General features: G+C 37.9%; 1 pseudogene; it reads left to right on the top strand.

Annotated features, from left to right (window-relative positions):
* Positions 1 to 21,403: 21,403 nt before the first annotated feature.
* LOC101615070 lies at positions 21,404 to 22,625 on the top strand (annotated as a pseudogene).
* The last annotated feature ends 1,490 nt before the right edge of the window (positions 22,626 to 24,115 follow it).

Genomic DNA, 24,115 nt, shown 5'->3' with positions numbered 1-24,115 from the left:
CCCTATAACTGATGGCTCACTCCCCAAAATATATGACCCACAATCCTTATGGGGATAACCAGCATCCCCAATGAGGAGGGTAACTTTTGAGGGGGGAAAAGGATGAGAATAAGGATGGTACCAACATGTGTTGCTTATAAACCTAGTATGTCCATAACTAATACAAAAAGTGGAAAATATCTAACAAAAGTACCATTATAAAAATATTTTGTTTCCAATCAATGCTAACTAATGCTAAATTATTTTCAGTATATGTTATATATGACATGGAAATGAGGAAAGATCAGGCTACTTTGGGTACTCAGGGTCAAGGTTAGCACCATCTGATTCAGGGGGATGCCATGTTGAATGGCAGTCTCATGTAGGTAGGTGTTCAGTGATTTGTGCTGGTGTCTCAGAATCTATGACAGCAATGTCCATAGGAAAAGTGATGCATATTCCAAATAATGCAATAGTTATCCCAAGCTCAAAATTTAGAATGTAACATCTCTGAGATAGGATTCTGATCTTACTACTTGAAAGCTCATCTTCTTGAGCAAGACCTTTAATTCTCTGAAACAAAATGTTTATATTTATAGTAGGATATAATAAGATGCATTTTAAGTTGTTACTGTAAAATATAAGCTATTTAGTTTACTAGGGTTCTTTCTACAGTGCCTAATCATGGCAAAGAATTAATGAATACTAGCTACTCCTTTCACAAAATGAATAAACATTGAATTCCAGGTGGGGACTAAACTGCAACAAACTTCAATTGCAACATGTATGAGATTTCCTGCAGTAGAAGTTATTCAATAACCTTGAAATGTAGGACCTCTGTATTTCTGTTACTCTCAGCATTAACATCTCATACTTTCTTCTCAATTTCACCTCTACTCTGCAGTTACTTAAATTATATGCATTTCCACCAAAAGAATATCTTTGTTTATAATCTAATATTTTAAATGCAATGTAATTTAAACAGAAAGTTAAAATGAATATCATATAGGATCAACATGCACTTTGGGTGGAAAAAATGTATTATTAGTAGCCACATAAGAGAAAATTTTTCATTTGTCAACAAATTTAAAATTGCTAACAATCTTAAAATATTTGTAACGTTTAGTGCAGCATAAAATGTGTTAATGGAATATCATTGCACCGATTTATACACACCTATGTACATAATACTAAACCAGCTCTAAAAGAAAATAAAACCCTTATATAAATAGAGGAAAGTAACTAAGGACAATAACCCCATTTTTAAATTTACTGAAGAAATAATTAACTCTGTAGTATAGGTTAAAGCTGGAATTTCAGAGGTAGACTCTCACCAAGTACTGTGATCTGAAACAGGGAATATTAACCATAGCACTCTGGACATTTGGAATTGTATTTGTTTTGTTGTATGGTTTGTTTTTATCACATAGACCACAGTATGCATTGTAGGGTGTTTGCAATATGCCTGGCCTCTATTTCCACCATGATAGTGGTGGTCCTTCCCAGTGATGACAAGCAAAAATGTCTTCAAACATTTTTTATTTATTTATTTGAGAGTGACAGACACAGAGAGAAAGACAGGTAGAGGGAGAGAGAGAGAGAATGGGCACGCCAGGGCCTCCAGCCTCTGCAAACGAACTCCAGACGCGTGCGCCCCCTTGTGCATCTGGCTAACGTGGGACCTGGGGAACCGAGCCTCGAACTGGGGTCCTTAGGCTTCACAGGCAAGCGCTTAACCGCTAAGCCATCTCTCCAGCCCACTTCAAACATTTTTGAATTCAACTTTAGATTGGGGGGTGTTGAGTTTCTTCTGGTTTAAAAGAACTAGTATAAACTGAGATATGTCAAGTGCAACTAACAGAACTTTGATATGTTTTTGTTCATTATTTATATTTCTGTTATTGTTTCATGTAAAGCCCCTACCCATATACTATACTAAACATACATTTTTAAATTTACTATAATTCAGTCAATCCTTCTTGGCTAAATACTGCTTGCACTAAAAATGTCACACATTTTCTTTAAGTCACCAGGCTGATTTCTAGAAATAATGCTAAATGCTCTATGTATGATTCAATGAGCATTTACTTTTTTTGTTTTGGTTTGGACATTTTTTTTTCAAGGTAGGGTCTCACTCTAGCCCTGGGTCACCCGGAATTCACTGTACAGTCTCAAGGTAGCCTGGAATTCAAAGTAATCCTCCTTCCTCTGGCTTCCAAGAACTGGGATTAAAGGTATGTGCCACCATACCTAGCTAGCATTTAATTCTTAAGTAACACATATGAACTGCTCCAAAGTTTACACAGGATGATTTGAATTTTTAAAGAGCTGTTAATGTAATAGTCCTTTTGTAGCATTTTTACTGTAACTTTTTTTTTTTTTTAAGAATGCTGCCAAGTGTGATGGCGCACACCTTTATTTATTTATTTATTTATTTATTTATTTATTTATTTATTTATTTATTTATTTAAGAGTGACAGACACAGAGAGAAAGAAAGATAGAGGGAGAGAGAGAGAATGGGCCCGCCAGGGCTTCCAGCCACTGCAAACGAACTCCAGATGCATGTGCCCCCTTGTGCATCTGGCTAACGTGGGACCTGGGGAACTGAGCCTCGAACCGGGGTCCTTAGGCTTCACAGGCAAGCGCTTAACCGCTAAGTCATCTCTCCAGCCCTTTACTGTAACTTTTATGCATGAGTAATATACAGACTAAGTAGGAATGTATCAATCCAAAAGGAAGTAATACAGATTAAGTAGTAATGTATCAATCCAATATGAAGAGACTTTTGAACAAAAAAATAAACTTTAAGGCAGACAACTCATAGCTAAGCATGGTGGCACACACCTTTAATCCCAGCCCTCAAGAGGCAGAGGTAGGAGGATCGCTGTGAGTGTGAGGCCACCCTGAGACTACATACTACATAGTTAATTCCAGGTCAGTCTGGACCAGAGTGAGACCCTACCTTAAAAAAAAACAAATGAACATACAACAACAAGAAACAGACAACTCATGCTTTGGCTGCCTTCTTCCACTTAATTGGCACAAGGTGAATTAATTTTCTATGCTAACATCATAAAAGGCTGCCCTGAAGGTTACTGAGTATTTTCTCTACATATAGATCATTGCTACTTATATTTTGTTAGAACATGTAGATATTTTTTTTAATTCTACTAAAATATTTTAGTAATGGCTAAACTAATTTCTACATCATACAGCTATGCTAAAAATGTTCTATTTTAACTAAAAGGTTTGTATCCTTTCCAGAATTACTGACAACTCCCATGAGGAGTAAATGACAATCTGAGTGTCTTTCTAACATCTCCCTAGTAAAATTCACAAAATTCACTAATAACCAAAATCACAAAAGTTGCTGACAATAGTCCTAAATTAAATGGGTATGCAAGAATATATAAAAAAGCCAAATCTTGGTTAGATAAGCATGTAGAAAAATCTGTAGGTCAAGAAACTGTTGAAAAGATTGGAGCAATCAGTTGGCCATGAGTAGAGCTGAACAGCCACATACCTAGAGGAACATGGACAAGGAAAGTCTTTCCTTAATCAGGTGTCAACCCAGATCAACTGTGTGACTGGGTAAAAAATTCAGTACATCCTACAGAAGAAAGATCATACATTTAACAATGTGCAGTGTCCATGCAATCTTGTGAAATGAAGCACAAAGTAGAACTCACACTTCACAGTTTATTAAAAAGCTATGTTAATCAAAAGATGTAACTAACATCAGCATAGAACTATAGAACAATGCCATACCAAATGTATAGAAATAAACTCACACCTCTACATCATTTGATTTTTAACATGGGCACCAAAACCAACAAAATGTTGAAACCAGATGATACTAGGACAAGTGAATAGACACATGTGAATGAATGAAGAGGGACCTCTACCTCAAGCACAAAAGCAAAAAGATAAAAAAATAGAGTTGTCAGACCCCTTCCTCCATCTTTGCTTCTCAGCTGCCGGGAGGTGAGTGGCTTAAATCTACCACACATGCCCCTGTGAAAATGTATTATTTCACAACAAGTCTAAGCAACAGAGCCAAACAGAAAATCCACCAGGCTCTTTCCACCTCCCCAGTCTGAGTTCCTTGCATGGACAGTGTGTGGGCAGGCATGGTCTGGAGTGAATAAGCTGGACCCATTTCTGAACTCCTCCCACTCCAGGGTTTGAGTTCCTTGCAGAGACAGTGAGTGCACAGGCCTGGCAGTCTGGAGTGAGTATGCCAGACCCCTGTATCTGGGCTCCTCCCACCTCACCAGTCTATGTTCTCTGCACTGATCTGTGTCCTGAAGGGCACAGCATGAAGGAGGCCTGTTTCCTTGCTCCTCCTAGTCCCTGGTCCTGATAGGTCCCATTGTGCCTTGTTTAGGGAGGCCTGGTCCCTGTGTGAAATTAAAAAATGATCTCAAAATTCATATGGAATGGCATAATGCCTCAGATATCTATACATATCCTCATTAAAAGAAATACCTCTGGTGGTATCACTATACCTGATCTAAAGCTATATTACAAAGCCATAGTGACAAAACACCATGCTGCTGGAATAAAAACAGTATAGACCAGTGGAATAGAATTTAAGATCCAGACCTTAGGGCAAGCAATTGCAGCTGCTTGATCTTTGACAAAAGGGCCAATAATGTAGACTGGAGCAAACACAGCATCTTCAACAAATGGTGCTGGGTAAATTGGTTTACCATATGTAGACAAATGAAATTAGACCCACTCATTTACCTATACACAAAAATCAAGTCCAGATGGATTAATGACCTCAATATAAGGCCTGAAACTCTTCAACTACTGGAAGAAAAAAATTGGAAGCACTCACCAAGATATAGGACTGAGAAAAGACTTCCTGAACAGAACCCCAGTAGCCAAGGAAATTAAACAAGCACTCAAGCAATGGGATCTCATGAAGCTTAAAAGCTTTTGCACAGACAAACATACTATAAGCAGAGCCAATAGATTACCCTCTGAATGAGAGAAAAGCTTTGCCAGCTATACTACTAACAGGTACCTAATATATAGATTCTGAAAAGAACTTAAAACACTAAACAATAAAAAAATCAAACAACCCACTCTAAAAGTGGGGACAAAGAAGTAAATAGGGAGTTCTCACAGAAAGAATTACAAATGGCTAACATACACTTAAGAAAATGTTCAACATCCCTAATCATCAGGAAAATGCAAATTAAAACAACTATAAGGGGACTGGGGAAATGGCTTAGAGGTTATGGCATTTGCCTGCAATGCCTAAGGACCCTGGTTCAATTCCCCAGGACTCATGTAAGCCAGATGCACAATGGGGCACATGTATCTGGAGTTTGTATGCAGTGGCTAGAGGTCTTGGGGTGCCCATTCTCTCTTTTGATCTGTCTCTTTATCTCTCATAAATAAATAAATATTTAGAAAATAAAAGAAAAAACAACTATGAGATTCCACCTTACCCCAATAAGGAAGGAAACATTTAAAACTCAAATGCAAACAAATGGTGGTGAGGCTGTGGAGAAATAGGAACACTCTCACTGTTAGTGGGAACGTAAACTGGTACAACCACTGTGGAAATCAATTTGAAGACTCCTGAAAGGATGAATATAAAGTTACCAGCATACCCTGCTATTCCCTTACTGGGAATTTACCCTAACCTAAAAGTTCCACATAACAGTTTAGAAATATTTGTTCAACCATGTTTATAGCTGGTCAATTCAGAATTGCTAAAAACTGGAATCAACCCAGGTACCCATCATTGGATGAATGGATAACCAAGATGTGGTATATCTTCCTGATGGAATTCTACTTAACCATAAGAAAAAAAGTAACAGTTTGAAATTTGTAGAAAAATGGTTAATCTTGGAACATACCACTCTAAGTGAACTCACACAATCACAGAAAGACAACCGTTACATGATCTCACTCATTTGTAGTTCCTAACCTGGATCAGCCCAAGTTGCTGACAATAGGGCTTGGGAGAGGGGAAAGTGGGGGCACACAAAACTGAACCCAAATTGAAGCAGTACCATGGAATCCTATGTCCATAGGAAGTACATGTTGTACCAACCACAAGTGCATTTGTAACATATGATGGCTATCAACTTGTGCAAGAAAGCTTCTAATTTATGTGGATATATTCTTTTGGATCTCCTAAAAATGCTGTCCATTAATTTTGTTAAATAAAATTCTATGAAGATCCCCACACGTGTAAATGGCCAACATTCAATTATTTATTGTGACTGAAGTTCTGGCAGAATTAAAAGTTGTGATTGAGCTGGGCGTGGTGGCGCATGCCTTTAATCCCAGCACTCAGGAGGCATAGGTAGGAGGATCGCCATGAGTTCGAGGCCACCCTGAGACTCCATAGTGAATTCTAGGTCAGCCTGGGCTAGAGTGAGACCCTACCTTGAAAAAGGAAAAAAAAAAGTTGTGATTGATAGACAGAATTAACATTAGATGCCCCAGCATAGAAGAGAAGGCCAGTGGTGAAAACTGCTTCACTGATAGATGTGCAGCTCTCACTGATGGAGATGACTCAAAGTAGGAAGTACTAGTGATAGATTATTGCAATACTATGATCTCACCTATAATACATCAACCTAAGTCCTATAAATACTTCCTATGATTCCAAGACTCAGAAAGACCCTTTGGCATGAGTTTTAAAATTGCTTCTGAAAATGCTGGAAATGGTGGTGCACACTTGCAATCCCAACACTTGGGAAGTTGAGACAGGTGGATCCCTGGGTTTCAATGGACAACCAGTCTAACCTAACTGGTGAGCTCTAGGTCAATGAAAGACCATGTCTCAAAAAGAGGTGGAGGGCATAGCAGAGGAATGACAAAAATATAGTTTTACAAATACCCACCCCACATGCTCCCACATGCATATAAACACACATATGCACATGCATACCACACACTGAAAAAAAACATTACAATAATAAGGGACATTACAATGAAATTACCCATTACTTCTATTCATCACATTCAATTCTAAGCATTATAATTTATTACTAAAGTATCCAAATATTCCCTAGATAATCTGCAAGTTTATCATCAATGACTGGGCCTTGTCATCTCATGTCTGGAGTTCATTGTAGTGGCTGGAGACCCTGACACACACTGTCTCTCTCTCTCTCTCTCTCTCTCTCTCTTTCTCTCCTTCTTCTTCTTCTTCCTCTTCTTCTTCTTCTTTGTCTCTTTCTGTCAAATAAAATTAAAAATAGTTCTCAAGTCTTCAAATACATTTTTCCCATGACAGTATCTAGCAAAGACAAAATAATTAGCCAATAAATATATATTGACTCAATTACCAGAAAAAAGCATCTTTGCCCTCCTTTATGCATTTAAATTTTATTAGGCCTTGTAGAAAAGCTGAATAGTATAATCCACAGAGGAAAATCTGCACTTTAATAATGTTCACTATCTAATTAGAATTAGAATTAGAATGTGTCCTCATTCTAATCAGTAGCATAAATGTCATATTTTCATATTTAATACCTCTATTTATTTTCTATGTGTGATTGCACATAATTTTAATAATAAACTTGATATATTTCATGGTACAAAGTGTAAGTATTTCTAATTAGTTTGATCAAAGATCCTAGTCAGTGCTGAGTAATGGAAATTGTGCCACTAAAAATTCTATTGCTTCTGACAGAGGAAATAATGGCCATACATTGATTCAACCCTCCCAGCCTTCCAGAACAGCATTTACATGTGAAATATTTATAACAGCTCATAAATGTATATATAGTCACCATTTGTAATATTTCTAAAGGCCCTACAGCAGAAGCAGTAGGACAGCAAGCTCTTTTTGCTGAATTTGTAAATTATGCTTGCCTTTTTTTTTTTTTTTTATTATGGACTATTGCAATTTTAACTCTTACACTTCTGGTATATCCCAGTGTGCAAACAAAGCAATGGACTCTCCATAAACATATCCCAAATGGCCCTCTTATGCCATCTTTGCATTTCAGGACTCCTTGATGTATGAATTAAATAGATCTCCCTTACTAAATAAAATCTCAAAACACTGTTTGTTGAGGAAAAGAAGTAAATGATAATTTATTAAGTATATAAAACCTATTGAGAGATCAGTGTAAAGTGAGCTAAGTTCACTTTGCGGATAGGTCTCCAAAGTGCCAGATATTCGGACCCAACAGAATTAATGTAGATCATCATGCTAAGGGAACAGAAATATAGCATAATTACTGAAGAGGATGTCTCTTGGAGACCACCAATCTTAGTGCAAAGAATACAAAAACACACCAGAGGATCCCACCAGATTTGGAGGTGACCTATGTAGCCAAAATTATAAGCTTTCAAGTCCTGCCTTTACGTCTTAAATAATCTTAGCCAAGTTTAGGGTTAGGGTTAGGGCTAACATTTTTTTTTTAATCAAATATGCTAATCAAGTGCTACATAAATGAAATACCCCATACTTCTTTTTCCTTTGTTATGTTTATTTCCTCATTTGTATCATTCATTCAGTGGACAACTAACAAGAACAAAGGTATTATTATTATTTTGGTTTTTTGAGGTACATTCTCACTCTAGCCCAGGCTGACCTGGAATTCACTATGTAGTCTCAGGGTGGCCTTGAGCTCACAGCAATCCTCCTATCTTTGCCTCCTAAGTGCTAGGATTAATGGTGTATGCCACCACATACTGCTAGAACAAAGTGATTTTAATGAGATGAGGAGCCAGGTGTCAATGTATCCAATGTTATTCCTTCTTATATGAAGCTTATGTTCTTATAAATAAGTTAGGGGTTATGCGACTTTCAATTAATATAAAATTGTATATATTTATATATTCTATAAAAGGAAAATAGAAAGTGTTGTAAAATAGACTTATGTCTTGGTTTTCATAGAAACCTTTTTATGAAAGTGGCATTTAAGTGAGAATAATAAGCCTAAATAAGATCAAGAAAGAGAAATTCTAGGGAAAAAAATCTTTAAAGCAAAAAGTCTGTAAGAAAGCTTTGTGGCAGGTCTTAGAAATACAGAGAAAGTTAGGAGGAAGGGAACATGGAAAACACATGAGTGATGGGGTGAGAAAAGACAAGAATGGTAGGCACATTATGGGTGTATTCTTTGCATAGTTAGCCTAATTTCATAATTACATGGAAAACTAGGTTTTATTCTTTATATAATCTGAAAACTAAAATAAATTAAATTAGAATGTGACATAATCATGCTTTTACTTAAAGACAGATTTTTTTCTGGCTATATTGTAGATAATCACAAAAATACAAAGGGGCATACAATATTTTTTCAGGCTTTCTTTCAAGTGAGTTGTTAGCTTATAATGAGATAACACTAGGAAAAGTAAAAATAGTAGTTGGATTCAATAAAGAAATTTGAAGTATTTGTGTTTGATGTAACATTGGACTTGCCATGGGGGAAAAGTATGAATAAAAGCCACAGAAAAAATTCACAGCTTTTACTGTACTGGAGACTAACAGATGGTCCATAACTAGTAGGAAAGTTTGCTCCAAGGAGTATTACTATTACTATTTCATATGTTTCTTCTGAAGTACCTCAATGAATATCTACAGGCTGATGGATATAAAATATATGCACAAGATGCAAAAGTTAAAGGAACTCTCGAGTGTAAGAGAAGCTGGAAGCAAGACTGAGCTGCAAGTCATGGTGAGTCAGGACTAAGGTCATACAACAAGGAGAGTCACCCCTGGGCTGCTGCCTGGCAGGGCAAGACCAGCACAAAAGGGTCTGGGAGAATAACAAAAAAAGCTCATGAGGAAGCCAGAAGGAAAGTGATTCCAAACACAAGAGATGGTTCTGAGAGAGCCAGCCAGAAAACAGTATGAGATGAAGTAATCTCTGAATCATCAGACATTAGTAGAGGAAGAAGTTGACATGATTAGGAGAGTGAGAGAACATCTGAATGAACGTAGTAAGATTACAGAGCAATAAGCATGCTGGAGGGATGAAGTGATATCTCCAAACAAGGATGAATTACCACATTAAATATTTAGCAACAAATTTAATATGAGACCATTTTCTGTATTGTGATTTTCCAGGAATTTTTCCCCATGGATTTAAGGATATTTATAATAAGGTTAGTATTATTACAGTGGATCCTTATGGTGTTTATCATGGAACATAAACAAGGGTAGGAGTACGGTGAAGACATGAATGAGGTGAATCATAGACTACAACATTGTAATTAGTAAAGTCTATGGTTCTCATTGCAGAATGGGAAATATGTAATAATATACTGTAAGACTGGAAGACCATGAGTAGATTTTTAGAAACTATGTATTTGGTGAGGACGTAGTATAGAATATGACTGACAATTAAGTAGAGGAAATACTGTTGAGATGAGAAAAATGTTGAATTGAGTGGCCAAGATGTAAAAGGTATATATATGAGTGATAATGAAAGAGGAACAAACGCCAAGACCCTAAAGGGTATTCACAGCAGGAAAGGAATAGAAGACATCAATTTTAAATGAATCTATGAGAAAGACATGGGATATCCGTTCCACTGAGTTTGGAAAATATGTGACCTGAGGCTGTTGATGGGTCTCTGTGTTACAGTTGCTTGAGCTGATCTAAACATAAGAAATCACAAATTATTCATGTTGTGGTAGAAATTGATTCCCAGGGAAACAAAATGTTTCCCAAGACTGCATCATTTATTTAAAGGAATTTTAGATATAAAACTCAGTCTAACTTTTTTCTATAACTCTGAATTAAGTCAGTATTTCCCAGTGCAAACGTTTAGAGCCTTCAGATGAGACTTAAATATTTCTTGTCTTTCTGGTTCAAGGTTTGAGAAAGTTGCATATAAGAAACAACTTATGTCATTACTTGTAAAAATCTAAATTTTATCACTTAATTCCCAAAAGGTGAACATGCTCAGTACACTTATCAAATATTTATGAAATGATAATGCCACTCATTTGAAAGGGCACACTTGAAGAAAAAAAAGAGAAGCCAAAAGTATTAAACTCATCAGCCTATTGACATGCAAAAATCTATCAGGAGTTGTGACGTAACAACTCCAAAATATCAAAAAAATCTTTATAAGTAATGACAGTGAAGGATGTCCTCAAATTTATAATCAAAGTGATATTAGTAACTCATATATGAAACACCAAAGCATGGATAGTAAAAGAGATGCTTTACAGAGGTAACATGTCTGAGTCCAAACTAAGTCAGAAGAGTACATCATTCTTAAGCAGAGGAGACATGATAAACTGCATCTATATGCAGTTTCCACCCTTCTCTGTACTGTTCCATAGGTTGAACATAAAGCAAAAATACTGAGTATTGAAGCCATAATTTTGAGACTCTCACTTGTGACAATATAGATAGAGCATTTAATTTCAGCTTTGTAATAATTAGCCAATTCTTTATTTTAATTACATCCTCCTTACATATGATTTTACATAAAAACCAGGTATGACTTCAGGGAAATTGTGCAAAATATGTCAACTCAAGAATTCTAGTCTTCACAGTTCTTTTCTATTTTCTCTTTTCTTCTCTTTTTCTTCCTTTTTATTTTTCTTCTGGAATTGAACCATGGGTTTTGCACATATTAGGCAAGAATTCTCCCACTGAACTGGCTACCAATATACACCCCTCACTTCTTTTACACATTTGAGATAGGTTCTCCTTAGTTTGCCTAAGATGGCCTTAAAGTCCCTTAGTACCCTAGATAGGACTTGATCTTGTGAGCCCCTGTCTCAACCTCCTAAGTAGCTTTGACTATAGGCCTGCATACCAGGCCAAGTCTACTACTTATTTACCACATGAAATTTATAAAAGAAAATTTTAATTAGCTTATAGATTTGCAAAATTTAATGAGAAAAACATTCACTAAACTCTCAAAAACTACATTTTTGCCTAAAAACAGTATCCCTTGATTCCCTTGGGAGCACATTCACATGAAACATCAGCATATATTTATTTATATTTTAATTTCTTTATTTGCAAAGAGAAGGAGAGAGAGAGAGAAAGAGAGTGAGAGAAAAAGAGAATGGCCTCTTGCCACTGTAAGCAAACTCCAGATGCATGTACCACTTTGTGCATCTAGCTCCTCATGGGTGCTGGAGAATTAAACCCAGAATATCAGGTTTTGCAAGTAAGTGCATTTTAAAACCAAACTATCCCTCAAACTCCCAACATCAATATAATTCAAATTACATCTTATGATCAAATATTCATATCCTCATGGTTTTATGTTGAAAGCATAAACTAACTCCATGAAGCTCTGGCTAGTTCTAGGAGTGCAAACTCACTCAGAAAGCAAGGGTCAGTTCTAGGAGCTCACACTCAACCAGGAAGCACTGGCCAGTTCTGGGAGTGCACACCCACACAGGAAGCACTGGCAAGTTTTGGGAGTGCACACTCACAGGAAGCACTGGCCAGTTCCTGGGAGTGCACACTCCCAGTGGAAGCACTGGTCAGTTCTGGGAATACACACTCACCCAGGAGCACTGGCCAGTTCTGGGAGTACAGACTGACACAGGAAGTACTGGTCAGTTCTGGGAATATACACCACAAGGAAGCACTGGCCAGTTTCGAGAGTATACACTGACAAAGCACCAGCCAGTTCTGGGAGTGCACACTCACACAGGAAGCACTGGCCAGTTCTGGGAGTGTATACTCACACCAGAAGCACTAGCCAGTTCTGGGAGTGCACACTCACACAGGAAGCACTGGCCAGTTCTGGGAGTGCACACTCACACAGGAAGCACTGGAAAGTTCTGGGAGTGCACACTCACACAGGAAGCACTGGACAGTTCTGGGAGTGCACACTCACACAGGAAGCACTGGCCAGTTCTGGGAGTGCACACTCACACAGGAAGCACTGGCCAGTTCTGGGAATGTATACTCACACCAGAAGCACTGGCCAGTTCTGGGAGTGCACACTCACACAGGAAGCACTGGCCAGTTCTGGGAATGTATACTCACACCAGAAGCACTAGCCAGTTCTGGGAGTGCACACTCACACAGGAAGCACTGGCCAGTTCTGGGAGTGCACACTTATGCAAGATCACCAAATCCTGATGTTTCTTTAGTAGTTTTGAATTCACCCCTGACTTCCTCATAGGAATCAAATTTTAATCAGTTTCTTTTCTTTTTAATTCTAAAACTAAAATTGTTTTTAGTCTAGACACAAACTTTCAGAAAGCATGGCATTTAATGTTGCATTCTATTTTTGTACACAGACAGTAAAATAATTCAGAAGTGGTTGTCTCTATAAAATATATTGGGCTGGTAATAAGACGCAGCAGTCACATTTGTTTGTGTATGTGTGTGTAACATGTGTTTGTGTAAGAGCACATATGTGTATGCCTAGGTTTCAAGGCCAGAGGTTGTTGTCAGGCATCTCATATCTATCTCCACCTTATTTATTGAGACAGGATATCATTGCTAACACAGATCTCACTGACCTGACCAGTCTAGCTATCCAGCCTGTCCTGGGGATCCTCATGTTTCTGCCTCCCCAGTTTTGGGACAATAGGTACACACCATGATGCCCAGCATTTTATGGGTACTGGGTTCTGAACTTAGGACCTTGTGCTTCTGCAGCAAAAATTTTACCAGCTGAGCCATCTCCCCAGCCTCAACAGTTAATAGTTTGTGCCAGGTGTAATTTACTTGTCTTTCTCAATGAAATTAATTTTAAGTTTGAATAAAATGCTAATTAATGTAGAAATTTCATTGGTAAACCAGCTGTTTTAAAGGAGTCAATAAAGGCAGAACAGGAAATATTACTTTTCTTAATGGTAAAATATTTATCAATAGGTAAATTTTTTACAAATTTCTGGTCAATCCTTGTACTGTCTGTCCTACTGCTAGATATATCCTGGGACTTAAAGGAAGTGCTAAAAAAAAAAAACTATCACTAAAAACTAAACTGTTGGCAATTTTCCCTTCTTATTTTGAGAATTGCTTATTCAGATTATTATCTAAGCTATTGATTGGATGGTTTAAGTTTTTGATCACTTTTGAGGTTCTTTATATGTCCCAGATATTATTTCCCTATCTGATATATAGTTAGCATTTCTGTTTTCAGTCTGCATTCAATCTTCACTCTAGTGATTATTCTTTGCTGTATAGATGCTTGGCAATTTCACATAACACCACTATAAATTCTTGGGATTATTTTCATGGCTATTTGAGTCCTTTTATAAAATCTTTGACTATAATCATAACAATTTCAGGAAAGTAGAACTGGAGATCATTATACTAAGAAAAGTAAGACAGACTAAGAAACAGAAATGTTAGATTGCTTCCCTCATACACAAAATCTAAATTTAAGTGTGTGTGTGTGTGTGTGTGTGTGTGTGTGTGTGTGTGTGTGTTTGTGGGTAGAAACCAGAAAGAGGAGTATTGGGGAATAAAGATAATAGAGGTGGAGGGTGTTAAGCAAGACAGTAATAGAGTACATATAATATGAAAGTAGATGGCAGTAATATTTGAGGGAAGAAAGAAGACAAGAAAATGGAGAATCAGAGGCCACAGGGAAACATATAGAGAGGAGTAAATAAGAGAAAAATTTAATTTTATATGTGTGTGTAAAATGTCATAATGAAACCATTACTTTGTATAATAACTTAAAAAAAATAACTTTCAAAAGGAAAAACTATAGCAAACAAAAAACCTATTTGATTAGTTAGGTGACATAGCATCCACAATCGATGCATAGCTTGCATGGCAGAGTTGTGACAGCATGAAAAGTCTACAGTGCTCAGGATCGAAGCAATATAGACTCCCCATTTACCCTTGCCATGTAAAAGATTGTGTCCTCCAGAAATGCACCATGGCTATCTTAGGTACCATGTTGCCAAGTGTAAAGCAATACTGAGGATTTATGGTTGAAATAAATTACTTCCAGAAACCCTGTTTCCAAGCTATTAGTGTGGAACAAATGGTCTGAAAAATCTGGAGAGAGAGGACACATTTCTATAAGCAAGTTAGTGGGATGAGGGACCATGTCACAACTTTACCTCTTAAAATCTAATTTGTGCATCTGTTCTACTATGCATGATTAAAAATTATTGTGCTCAACACTATTAGAAACTAGGTTAATAAACATTCCAGGCAAAATTAAGTGACCTGGCACAAGTTTTTTCCTGTTCTTTTTTTTTTTTTTTTAACCAGAGAAATACATGTTTACTAGTAAAATTTTTAACATAATTTAAGCCAGTAAAACCCACTTCTATTTTTGTAACTCAAGTTCCCATTAAAGAATGAATAAAAGTATAACCTCTGTATATATGGAGGAATGGGAACTTTTATAGGACAGTGTCTGTCAGACAAGACTAGGTGATGACCTTAATCCCTTAGAGAGGGCAGAACTCATAACTCCATACTCTGTGACACAAAGTAACAAGGATTCATTTCTCTCTCTCTCCAAGTTCATTGTGATACATCAGAGAACTATGGTCATCGCTGTTCTTCTAGACACATTCTAAGCTAATAGATGTTCAATAAAACTGTCTTACCATATACACTGACAATAGTCATGGTGGCAGAAGAAAAAAAGAGCACAGGAAAGTGCACATTCTAAATTCAAAACATATCCAACACTTCTATTCACATTATTTTGGCTAGATATAGTCACCTAAACATCTTTAACTTGAAGTGAGTGGATAATTATAATTCTTCATTAACCCAGCAGTAAATGGGGATCTTACCTTAGTGAATAATATTAATAACTATTGAAATGCTTATTTCATCTTTTGGTCACTCTAGATTTTATTTCATTTAACTCTTTTTCAAAGGAAACTTCCTAAGTGCCTAGCATCTATACCTGTGATGAAAAATGGTGTTTATAACTGAATCGGATATGATTTCTCTTGTTCAGAGAACTAGCAACTAGAAAACAAGCTCTCTGAGCCCAATAACTCAGTATACATTGCTGAAAACAGAACAGGATAAAAGCAATAAATGTTCACTTCACTTCACAATGATGAATGGGAAACATAAAAATAGCCACTGGTTCATACCCATTCTCAAATTCCATTGAGCAGGTGGCATCAAGTCTCCTCTATTAGAACAAAAATTTTGTTCTCTTTTATATTTCCTCAGATGCTTCTTTTATCTCCCTGGTAGTGACCTTCTAGTGCTGGAAAGATGTTCCATTTTCATACTTGAGTGAAACATCACACCAGGAGGCATGAGTGTGGTTTCCTATGAGAAGCCCATGTTGTCAGATGAAAATAGTATTAGAAAAGAATATGTGAGGAGTTAGTTCCTAGGAATGAGCTTTGACATCCTCTGCCTCCTCTCTCCAAGGTATGATTCCAAGCTCCCATATCTAGAATATTAGTTAATTTTCTCATTGCTGTGACAGAACACCTGATCAAAGCAACTTAAGGAAGGAAGGGTTTATTTTGGCTCATGGTTTGATGGTACTCACTCAACTCTGAACAGGTCATCACCTTGTGTCCACCATCAGGAAGCAGATATATATATATATATATATATATATATATATATATATATATATATATGGAGAGAGAGAGAGAGAGAGAGGGAGAGAGGAGATGAATGCTCATACTCAGCTCACTTCTTATTTATTGTGTAGTCCAGGGACTTGGCCTATAAGATGGTGATGCTAATTTATGGTGGGTCTTTCCATCACATTTAACCTAATCTAGAATTCCCTCATAGACATGCTCAGAACTTTGATTTTATTGTGATTATATACTCCATCAAGTTGACAATCAAGGCTCATGTCAACTTTGCCAAACTTTTCAACAATAGATTATGAGAAAAAGGATGAATGACTTACATTTAATATCCTTCTTATTGCTATTGCTATTGCTAAACAATCATATCTACAAAACAACCAAGAAAGTCAAAGACTGGCTATCAAATGTTTCAGACAGTGACACTTTTCTTTCATACTCACTTTGCATTGTCCAGAGCAAATAATGTGGACATAAATAACTTCAAAAGTTAAAGAATTTCAATCTTCCACGTACTTGTAGGAGTAGAAGATGTCAGATAACAAGGCCGAAAAGGGGACTGAGGTTCATAACAACTCAGTCTACATCTTTTAATTGACCCTAGATTTAATGTTTATCCTTAATTTTTACTGTGCCTGATGGGCCAAACATTGCAGACAACTGTCTTGTCATTTCTGAACAAAATATAACCAGGCCTTCCACTGATCAGGGGAGGAGCAGATATTGACTATGGTTTTATGGACATCCCAAACAACCCCCTGTTGTAGGCACTTTTCTAAAGTATAATATCTGTGGGAGTAGCAGATCCCCTTTTCTGAGTAGCGAAGGGCATTTTCTCCCTGTTTACTTCGTGTTTTCCTTAAACTGCTATTGTTTATTCCATCTTCTGACACATTACTGACATATATTTTTCTTTGTTCTCTTTCAATATTTTAATTTTGTGAATGTATGAATTATTAGTTATCTTTCTGTCATTTTCTGATTTTTTCTCAGAAATAAAAATCAGGGATTTAATATTTATTTTTCCTAACCCAACTCACCAGAAAACATAATTCTGCCAGTGCTACATCAATGGAGAGATTTTCAAAACTGAATGAAAAAGAAGTCATCAAAATTACCAAGGGATGAGAAGTGAGCTGATATATTTGACTCCATTGCTAGCCTAAATTTGCACCATGGGGAGTATGACCCCAAACTAAAAGGCCCACATGTAAATTTTCTGGTTCCACCATAAACAGTTACAAGGCTTTACTGGAAGTTTCCTATGGAGAAGTTATGTCCATAGAGGCAAGGACAGACCTAATATACTACAGTCTCCAAGAGAAGTTACACTAAGGGCCTTTCTGGCAGGTTGTGATCTTACACATAGCTCCATTCTTATAACAGAAGCTTCCATCAAGCCTTTATGTAAAGGCTTGGTTAAAAGTGTTCTTTGGCCAGGAATGGTGGCTTATTCCTTTAATCCCAGCACTCAGGAGACAGAGGTAGGAGGACACCATGAGTTATAGGCCATCCTGAGACTACATAGTGAGTTCCAGGTCAGCCTGAGCTAGAGTGAGACCCTACCTCAAAAACAAAAACAAAAACAAAAAAGTGTTCTTTGGTTGGATGTATAGCATAGTAGGTAAAGTACTTGCTAGGTAACCATTAATACCTGAGTTCAGATCCCCAGAGCTACATAAAATCTGGGCCTGATGGCATGTGTCTATAATTCCAGCCCTAGGTAAATGGAGACAGAGGATCATTGGGGCTTACTAGCTAGCTTATCTGGTCCAATTAATGAGTTCTGAGTCCAGTAAAGTCTCTTTCTCAAATGCTAAAGTATACAGTGATTGAAGAAGACACCTAATGTTGACCTCTGGCTTCCACATACACGTGCACTCATGTGTGAACTCACACACATACAGACATGCATACTCACAACACATGCACTTATTTATTAGGTGCTTTTTCCAAGGATGCTTTTACAGGCAACACTTACATAAAAACCTTCTTACCCATTCTGGTTTCCCGCTCTGACTCAATGCTAAGAACTTTTTATTCCTAGCTTCTTCCTCACACCTTCTACTTGGCCCGAAGGACTGTAAGATATAGGAGTCTTTTGTTTTTAGCATACATTCCAAGTAGGTTGATCCTTTTGACTAGAACCACTGTGCTATACCCACAGTGGGTAATAAAATAGTAAAGAGCTGGTGCATTCTGTGGTCTAGCCTTTGTTTTACTAGTGTACTACGTGACTGTGGCATGCCTGTTAATATCTGGAATTAGCTGCTCCAGCACTTATCAGCTCAGCTGAACTCCAGACATATACATATATTCTATTGCCCCATATTGGATGAGCCAATTAGCTTACATAAAATAACAAAACACGGTTTTATGTCTTTGCAAAAACATAATCTCCTTTTGATTTCTCACCTGCAAATCTCAGTAACTGAATTTACTGCAATTTGTTTTGGAGAGAATTGAATGAAATGGTTCATGAAAGACTCAGAATAGTCTGTCATGTAGAAAATACTGAGTCAACCTCCATGATGATATTTGAGATTATGATGGGGATGATTAAGGATGTTTGACATCAAATCCCTGTAAAACCAAACACTTTTCAACACACTTTGGAGTCAAGTGTTTAATTCATTTCCTCTCACTAAAAAATTAAATACCAGTGTTTAAATAATGATGAGCAGGGAGTTCCAGAAGGATAAATAGTTTGAGCCTTGGGTCCTCAATTGAAATTTTATTTGAATTCTGGCAAAAAGATCCATCAGCTCAGATTGCAAATTAAGTCCTCAAGCTGAAGGCAGAGCCCTGGGAGCCATCATTTCGGTCTATGTACTGTTTATTTGTGTTCTGAAAAATGCTCTCAAGCTTTCCTATTTGCATTATGAATTTTTGCTAAGGTTTGCACTGTCCTAAATGATGCTCTGCATTTTTTCCTCTCTGCCCATAGCAATAATTGATTATTCCAAGTGCATATGTTTATATGAAAACAATAAGATGGAAACATTTGAAAGAGAACCTGACAATTTAAAATTATTTTATCTTCTGGCTTTCCATCCCACTCCCAGAACACACTGGCCTAACTGCTAGTGCTTTCCTCAAATGAATGCCTCCCAAAACATTATTATGAATAAATGCAAATATTTAAAGGATACATCTAAGTGCCCAGGAACTGTTGCCAACTAATTCAGAAAATAGCAAAGAAAATGTACGTGTTGTATAACTTTCAAAGGAAGTATAAAAGACATTGACAGAAATAAAATTATACTTCAAATCTTCTTGGTTTAATGACAGCAAGCTTTTTGAAACATTCTTTTTTATTTGAGAGAGAAGGAGGGTGAAAGAGAGAAAGAGAGAGAGAGAGAATAGGAATTCCAGGACCTCCAGCCACTGCAAACAAACTCCAGGTGCATGCCCTTGCGCATCTGGCTCATGTGGGTCCTGGAGAATCAAACTGGGATCCTTTGGCTTTGTAGGCAAATGCCTTAACCACTAAGACATCTCTCCAGCCCAACAGCAAGTTTTTTGTTTGGTTGCTTGTTTGTTTTTTGCTACGTCCACGGCGACCTCGCCTGTGTAGCAAAGATGCCTCTACACTGGAAGAGAGCTGAGGACAGAGGGCCAGCACTCCTCGGAGGGATGCCCCCGGTGACCCCTTGGCAGTCAGCTACTGTCATGGTTCCTGCTGCCTATAAGAAGTCACGACGACCTAATTGCTGGCGCCAGTGGGCTATTTTCTGTGCTTTATTTCTTTTCTGCTTTCTTCTGGTTGTTTGTCAAAGAACAGCTAGTTCTACACTACGCTTACTGGTAATCATGCACACAATCAAAGTACAAGGAACAATTTGAGTATTGAATGTGCCCCTCCTATGATTAGGACAATGGAGGAAATGTATAACTCTACTAGGAATAAAAAATTAACTCTAGGACAGTTTTTAGATGGTGTAGAGTAGAAACAGCTTATGATGACTAAAGACAATACTGATCCTGAGAAAGTGAAAGTAGAAATGTTAATTGGTAATGTTCATAAGAAGCATGACGATTCTACAAAAAAGAAGTTACAAAAGTTGGGCATTCCCACCAGAACGCTTCCTGGGGGGTATGTTCAGTACTTGATCAAAGGCAGATGGTGGACTCCACCAAGGTGGCCTCCCAGAGCTGGAAGATACCTAGATCCACTCCCTTATGAGGGAGGATATGATGAATTCGGTGACAGATGGGTAAGTTATGAAGGGAAAAAGAGGCTATGGCATTCTCTTCCATTTATGGGAACCCTTAGCAAGGAAGTGTAAGCCTTGGTGTTTATACAATAAACAAGTAAGAAGGGAATTCCTAAAAAGCATTAAACCAGCCTTAAAATATTGGTGGTCTTTTGGATAAAAACACTTTTATAATGAATATGAGGATTATATAAATAATCTAATAAGTGGAAAGAGATGGCTCTCTGCTCGGTTTATAAAAAATAAATAACCTATTGTTCACCTTATACCTCTTGCCCCAAGCTTCTATTCATGTAAAGCTGTGGTCAGTAGTGCGAGACGTCCTCCTTAAAAAAAAAAAAAATGGGTACATTTCCTGCCTGATAAATATTACATGGGTGCTTAGAATAGAACAATACTTAAGATTATTTAGATTAATGATTTCTGAGATCACTTGTTAGCTTGCTAAGTTTCCTTGTTCAATCTGTATGAAACCTTCAGTAAATTGCAGCAGCATATTCAACTTAGAGTGTGTCTGTCTGTCATTTCCTCGCCGGATCCCGAGTTCTCCTTGAGCCTTCGCCCTTGTTCTCCCTCGGTCCTGATCTCCCCGAGAGTCAGTCCACGGCAGTTTTTAGTATTTGTTCACTTATTCATGCTTCTAAAGATCTAGTTCCTTAACCATCTATCCATTTGTATAATAGGGGCTATGTGTTTTTCTACATGTAAGTATGTTCCAAGATAAAAGCTTCAGTTAATACCTATGGCCCAGGGGAAGCAAGGCTACAGTAGTGGAGGTAGGAAGACATCAGGCAAGGATGAACAACAGGAGGAAACTATGGCTGAGGACCTGGTCGTGACCAAGTATAAGATGAGGGGCGACATAGCCAACCGGGTACTTCGATCTTTGGTGGAAGCATCCAGCCCAGCTGTGTCAGTATTGAGTCTGTTTGAGAAAGGGGATGCCATGATTATGGAAGAAACAGGGAAAATCTTCAAGAAAGAAAAAGAAATGAAGAAAGGTATTGCCTTTCCTACCAGCATTTGGGTAAATAACTGTGTATGTCACTTCTCCCCTTTGAAGAGTGACCAGGCCTATATTCTCAAAGGAAGGTGGCTTGGTAAAAATTGATCTTGGGGTCCACGTAGATGGCTTCATTGCTAATGTGGCTCCCACTTTTGTGGTTGGTGTAGCTTAGGGTACCCAAGTAACAGGTGGGAAAGCAGATGTCATTAAGGCAGCTCACCTTTGTGCTGAAGCTGCGTTACCTCTGGTCAAGCCAGGAAACCAGAATACACAAGTGACAGAAGCCTGGAACAAAGTTGCCCACTCATTTAACTGCACGACAATAGAAGGTGTGCTGTCACACCAATTGAAGCAGCATGTCATAGATGGAGAGAAAACTATTATCCAGAATCCCACAGACCAACAGAAGGACCATGAAAAGGCTGAGTTTGAGATACATGAAATACATGCTGTGGATGTCCTTGTCAGCTCAAGAGAAGGCAAGGCCAAGGATGCAGGACAGAGAACCACCATTTACAAATGAGACCCCTCTGAACAATATGGCCTGAAAATGAAAACTTCACGTGCCTTTTCAGTGAGGTGGAAAGGCGTTTTGATGCCATGCCATCTACTTTAAGAATATATGAAGACCAGAAGAAGGCTAGGTGGGGTGTAGTGGAGTGTGCCAAACATGAGTTGTTACAACCATTTAATGTTCTCTATGAGAAGGAGGGTGAATTTGTTGCCCAGTTTAAATTTACAGTTCTACTCATGCCCAATGGCCCCATGTGGATAACTAGTGGTCCTTTTGAGCCTGACCTCTACAAGACTGAGATGGAGGTCCAGGATGCAGAACTAAAGGCCCTTCTCCAGTGTTCTACAAGTCAGAAAACCCAGAAAAAGAAGAGAAAGAAGGCCACCAAAAGCAGAGAATGCCACCAGTGGGGAGACATTAGAAGAGAATGAAGCTGGGGATTGAGGTGGGCCCATATCCCCAGCTTGTCATTCCTGCCCCATCCCCTTCCCACCACACCCCGGCTCTGTGAAGTGCAGTTCGTCTCCACCCAAGACCGCCCGCAGAGCAGGGTATCCCTGGCCTCGTCCCAGTCTCCCAAACCAGCCTCTTCCAACAGAAACCAGCGCCAGCTGACTCTGGTCTTGGGAGTAGACTAGTTTAGAAACAAAGAGAAGGAATAATAAAATCAGGAGTCAAAATCCATCATCTTCAAGCCCTTCTTTCTAGCCTTTTCTACTACTCTGCTTGCTCAAAGTTTGTGGCCCTACAACAGAACAGGGAGGAGACTAAAGCAGCCACCGCCACTTAAAACCACAGAAGAAATTTTTATACCGGTCTGATGTCAGCATTTTCTCATCCTCTTGGGGACTTTTTACTGTTCCCCATATTGTTCCCAAGTATTTAATCTGCCCTCAAAATTAAAAACTGTTCTTCAGTTTATTTTTATTCACTTGTGGCAGATTCCTCGTGTGATCTAGCTAGGCCCTGTTTCTAGGATCTGAAGTTTCCTATTTATGAAGATAATTCTTCTTGTCTATCAAATGGATCCTCATTTGTAACCCTTTTAGTATGTTTTGTTCTGCAGGATCCTTCCCCATTTTCACAAAGTTGTGATGACGGGATCCATCTCAACTCGTTTTCTCTGGAGTCAGTAGGGCTTTCCTTCACTCCATCTTCCAAGAACCAAAACTGGATATTCCACTGTGGCTTTGTTCCCTGTTTGAAATATTTTGACTTCCCTCCCTTGAAGGAAAACCAGGAACCAGAGAAGTAGACTTTACTAAAGAGACAGCTGGCTTTCTGATGCTGTGGACTTGGATGAATTGCTGGGGGGGGGGGGGCGTGTTATTGAGAATGGTGACAAATTTCAGTACCCCTGCCTTGCTGTCCCTGGGGACCAAGGCTCCCACTAACTTATGAGGTTTTAAAAATGACATGCCATTAAAATAAATTTGGATTTGCTCATAAAAAAACGGTCACCTACCCTCTTGAGCCCTCACTCATCTCCACTATCAATCCGCTTTCAAAATATGATCCATTACATATAAGAATTTTTACTTTGTATTGTTCGTTTTATCAAATTTTGGGTGAATATAGGAATTTTCCCACCATGAATATACAGCTTCATTGAAATAACTAGTTACATTTTTATAGGAACAGAAAACTGGGTTTCATTATCCAGATAATTCAACAATTTGCTAGATTCTCCTGGTACCAATTACTTGTGAAGACTCCTTTGTAAATGTCTATCAATTTATCACAATACTTATGAAAAGATAGAGTTAGAATCTTGTCCTTTGAGAGATTCATAGAAATAAGAAATCATAAAACAAGTGAATAATAATGTTAACCTAATTTTTGGTTTATTTCATGTTCCATGAAACATGGCTATTAAAGATGGAACTGTTTTAGGAGACTAATTTGACTACTAGGTCCAATAACATCAATTTATT

This window comes from Jaculus jaculus, chromosome 6 (assembly GCF_020740685.1).
Source record: "Jaculus jaculus isolate mJacJac1 chromosome 6, mJacJac1.mat.Y.cur, whole genome shotgun sequence".
Lineage (NCBI taxonomy): Eukaryota > Metazoa > Chordata > Mammalia > Rodentia > Dipodidae > Jaculus > Jaculus jaculus.
This window is presented reverse-complemented; position numbering and strand designations above follow the sequence as displayed.